Source organism: Triticum urartu, chromosome 6A (genome assembly GCF_056163025.1).
Source record: "Triticum urartu cultivar PI428250 chromosome 6A, HENAU_Tu73, whole genome shotgun sequence".
Classification (NCBI taxonomy): Eukaryota; Viridiplantae; Streptophyta; class Magnoliopsida; order Poales; family Poaceae; genus Triticum; species Triticum urartu.
In genome coordinates this window covers 462,715,586-462,720,718 of record NC_141878.1, presented here as the reverse complement: position 1 = coordinate 462,720,718, position 5,133 = coordinate 462,715,586, and the positions used below count along the sequence as shown (strand labels likewise).

Genomic DNA, 5,133 nt, shown 5'->3' with positions numbered 1-5,133 from the left:
TATATGTGAATCTTCTCTTCCCTGATTAATTCTTTCATGAGTGGCATCATTGACTAATGCTATTTTTGTCAATCTCTAATAAAATTTTCTACTTATACTTTTCCTTATGTGGTGCCATCACCTACCATAGGATTAGTATATGATCTTTTCATTATTTATTTCCTTTATTTTATTCTTTTTTTGCAACATGAGATTAAGAAAGCAAAAACTCAAACTAAAGTTTATTATATAACTTGCACACGATTACAAGGATAGATCACTAAGCAAACTCTCAAAAGAAGAAAGGATCGAACTAAACTTTTATTCATCTAAAGAAAAAGATCGAACTAAAATAAGTAAAAGCAAAAAGATAGTGGGATGATATGATACCGGGGCACCTCCCCCAAGCTTGGCGAAAGCCAAGGGGAGTGCCCATACCCGATACTCAGTTCTCCTTTGGTGGTCAAGAAGATGATGGTGGTGATGAAGTGATCCTATCTTTAAGGATCAAAAGATTCTCCAATCGACGGATGACGCTCCGGAGGTGGGAGATGTGCTCTTGATGGAGAATATTCTCACGAGTGAGATACTTATTTTGTATGTGAACTATTTCAATGATGCGAAAGGCTTCAATCTCAGAAGGACTAAGATGAGTAAGGTAAGGCTTAAGGATATCTTCCTCCTCCTCCTCAACTGGCAGCGCTTGTTCGAAGGCCTGAGGTTGATCCACGGTAACCTCCTTGCTCTCATCTCCTCTGACGGCTTCCACATGCTCTTCTCTCTTCAACTTGATCTTCATCAACCAAGCATCCTCTTCCACGTTGTTAGAGGTAGAAGAAGACATGATGCTTGGCTCAACAGATCTGACAGAAAACAGTAAGAAAAAGGGAACAGGGGATTTCTCCGTGATACGGTGATCAACAGGTTCGGGAAGTATATATAGATTTTTTATATCTTGGGGGACAAGCAAACTGTAGAAAAACAAAGTCCGGAAGGTGTCCCAGGTGGGCACAACCCACCTGGGCGCCCCCAGGGGATGCTTCCTGGAAGTTCCTTTATTTCCAAAATTCTTAAATATTCCAAAACTAATAAAAAATATTTTTGTGGATTTTTCAGAGTCCGTTTACTTACCGTATCACGTACCTCCTTATTTTCATGATTCTAGTTCCTTAAGGACTCTTTTATGTGTTCTTCCGATGTCAAAGTTTGGATAATATTACTTTCAACATTAATGGTTGTACCTGAGATATACTGCTTTATTCGTTGCCCATTGACAACCTTCAGGTTAGTACCTTCGTAATTATTTATTTTGATGGCTCCAGACCGATAAACCTCCATGATGACATATGGGCCTTCCCATTTTGAGAGGAGTTTTCCTGCAAAGAATCTAAAATGAGAGTTGTACAAAAGAACTTATTCTCTGAATTTAAACTCGCACTTTTGGATTCTTTTGTCATGCCACCTTTTAACTTTTTCTATGAATAATTTTGCATTTTCATAAGCTTGGGTTCTCCATTCATCTAGAGAGCTAATATCAAATAACCTCTTTTCACCAGCAAGTTTGAAGTCATAATTGAGTTCTTTGATTGCCCAAAATGCTTTATGTTCTAACTCAACAGGCAAATGACAAGCTTTTCCATAAACCATTTTATAAGGAGACATACCCATAGGATTTTTATATGTTGTTCTATAAGCCCAAAGTGTATCATCTAACTTCTTAGACCAATTCTTCCTGGACCTATTAATAGTCTTTTGCAAAATTAATTCCATTTCTCTATTGCTAAGTTCAACTTGACCACTAGAGTGAGCAGGGGCGGACCCGGGATAAAAATGACCCGGGGTCCCATGTCTATCACGTATATTTGGATATGACATACTAATATATCTAAAAGTATCAGTTAACAATACAATATACATAGAATACGATATAACTGTGAATGTGCTTACCGATGATCCAGAATAAAGGGTTTCACTTGAAATATTAATTGATCGTAGGAAATTGAATACTAAAGGAAAATCAAAGTGTCCAAAATCTGAATAAAGTATAACCACCAACAGGAAAATGCAACACTAGATCCTGATTGCCTACAAATAAAAAAGAAACAAAACCACTTAGTAACATATTAATTACAGTTGCGTAATAATAAGTAAGTTAAAACCATTACCTTCCTAAAATGGTTACCGACGTTTTTTCATGGCTTCAAATCGATCAATTACCGCATCATTAGTAACCTTCCTCATTTCGCTTTTCTCCACATAACAAATTAGGTCGTACTTTAAGGCGTCGTCACCAAGACGATTGCGCAAATATGTCTTTACAATTCTCATAGCTGAAAAAGTTCTCTCAACCGTAGCAGTGGCAACAGGCAATACTAGTGCTAGCTTCAAAAGTCGATAAACCAAGGGATAGACAATATTTTTTCTTGTCTCCACCAGTTTTTGAGAGAGCTCACAAATATTACTTAATCTAGAGAAGCGATCATCTGCTCGGACATCAGCAATGTAAAGATGAAGGTGATGCCTAAGGTCCCTGAGTTCTCCATCATCAAAATCTTTTGGATAAAGTTTAGCTAGACTCATCAAATGCTCTAAGTTGAAATCATCAAATGATTCATTTGGGCTCAAAGCCGCTGAGCAAACAAGTAGTTCAGAATTTTTCTCATTGAAGCGATGATCAAGGTCTTGAAGCAGCCAATCAATAACATCATTAAAACAATCCACTTCATAATGATGCCTATTAGTGATACCTCTTTTTGTCATGGCTTCTTTGAGTTCACATATTGGTCTTCCATTTGCAACTTGGAAATGTCATGCTTGTCACAAAAGACATATGCTTCATGTAGGACAGATTCCCATCCATTTCTCCTTAGATCATTCAAGGAGGCTTTGGTTGAATTCACACAATTAATAGCGTTCACAATGTCCTGATTCTTCCGTTGTAGAGCCAATGATAATGTGTTTGTGATTATCAATATAGTGGACATAAGCTGTAAGTAGAACACAAAATAAAAAAGACTGAAAATAAACAAGAAGACCACATGCCTGCCTTCTATTTGTGTCATCCCTGTCTTCTTATTCCACATATTCTAGCACTTTGACAACTATAGGGAACATATCAATCAAACTCTTAAGTGTCTTGTAGTGAGAACTCCATAGAGTGTCTCCAGGTCTTTGAAGAGCTAGTTCTTGATTTAATCCTGTCCCACTTTTTAGCAGTCCACAACCTAAAGCTTCACACACTTGTTCTTTATGTTTGTCTTGAATCATGTCCTTTATCTTTGAGGATCCAGAGACCACATTCAATAAGATTGAGATCATATCAAAAAAATTACCGATGCATTTGTGCTTCTGAACAACAGCCATAACAACTAACTGAAACTGATGGGCAAAATAGTGAACATAATATGATGTGCTATTCTCTCTCATGATTAAGGATTGTAAGCCATTAAGCTCACCTCGCATATTGCTCGCACCGTCATATCCTTGCCCTCTAACTTGCTTGAAACTTAATTTATATTCTGCAAATAAATCATCAATGGCAGACTTGAGATAATTGGAAGTTGTCTCCTTCACATGAGTAAGGCCAACTAATGTCTCTATGGCACTTCCACATTTACCAACATACCGCAATACCACCGCCATTTACTCTTTACCAGCCACATCCCTTGATTCATCAACTAGCAAAGAAAATACATCATTCCCAATTTCCCGAAGAATAGAATGCAATATCTCCTTTGCAAAACATTCAACTATGTCCTTCTGAATCTTTGAAGAAGTCAACTGATTATTACCTGGAGCATTATGTGCCACAACTTTTCTTACCTCCGGATTCTGCTCTGCTGTGTAAACATGCAATTCCTTGAAATTACCTTTATTGAGAGACTCGTTAGACTCATCGTGGCCACAGAAAGGCAACCCTTGCTTCAGTAACACTCTAGTAACATCAATTGAGGCATTTAGTCGACTATAATAAGCATTCCTCTCAACATTACTTTGGTTGTTTAGAGCAACATAGATGTGTTGCTTTTGTTTCAGCAAAGCATCACAATCTGTTTTTGCTTGGTTGTGAGCACTATTGATGTCTCCTACATGCTCCTTTAATCTATATTTTTTATTCCAACTTGACCAACCATTTGCAACAAATGCATCATATCCGGCTTCTTTCTTCTTGCGCGGTCTAAACAAGAAACAACAAAAACAATATGCTTTTTGTTTGGACTCACTATACTCAAGCCAGCTCCCAAACTCATCAAACCATTCCCGAACGAACCTTCTACCTTTACCACATATTTCTGTCACTTCAAAATTAGCAGTACGAGGTTGAAAAGGGCCATTGGCCAAATACTTCCTTCTTACCATATCTCTCTGATTGGGATGGTACTCATCTATGCTTCTCCTTTTACCTGGATCAAACTGAATTTCTTCTTCCCAATTGATCTCTTCAACTTGAGATGAATTCCTTGTAGTATTGGCAGAACTAGGTTCATGTGTGGAGGCATCATTTTTTCCATGTGGTGATGGCGGGGCTGGAACATCAGTCTGTTCATGTGGTGATGCATCAATTTGTCCATTCGATGGTGGCGGAACTGAGCCATCGTTCTGATTATTTTCGTGTGACGGACCAACATTTTCATCTTGCACTGAGGTTCTCCTCTTTTTTAGAAACCTTTCCATAAATTGAGCTTCTCCTAAAATTTGCAATTTATTTAGATAATTAAAATTTGCATGAAAGAAAAAAACTAAGAATCATGTGTACGTACATAATACTTGATTTAGAATTGCACGGTTGTAGTATAAAACATACTTGACATGGTGCTGATGCTGCCAGCCGTCCTAGAATTTTGCAATATTGGTCTCCACTTCGTGCACAATCATCTCAAATAGTTCAATTACCCAATACAGTCAAAATCTCTAATAATATTCAGTACGGCAGTACCCCTAATTCCCTAGGGTTAGAGAGACAAAGCAATAATTAGAAGAAGATTTACAAAAGGTTGAGGCAGAGCCACAGAGGCACATCGAATTGGGGGTCTGATGCAGCATAACTGTGCCTTCTTTTCTCCACTGATTCGGTGACTTGCCGCGATCTACCGATAGGCGGCGTGTTCAACGTACGGGGATATAGAGGAAGGCGAAAGAACAAAGGCACGAAGC

At 38.0% G+C, this 5,133-nt stretch overlaps 1 pseudogene; it reads right to left on the bottom strand.

Annotated features, from left to right (window-relative positions):
* Positions 1-2,157: 2,157 nt before the first annotated feature.
* On the bottom strand, positions 2,158-4,790 carry LOC147965711 (uncharacterized; annotated as a pseudogene).
* Positions 4,791-5,133: the final 343 nt, after the last annotated feature.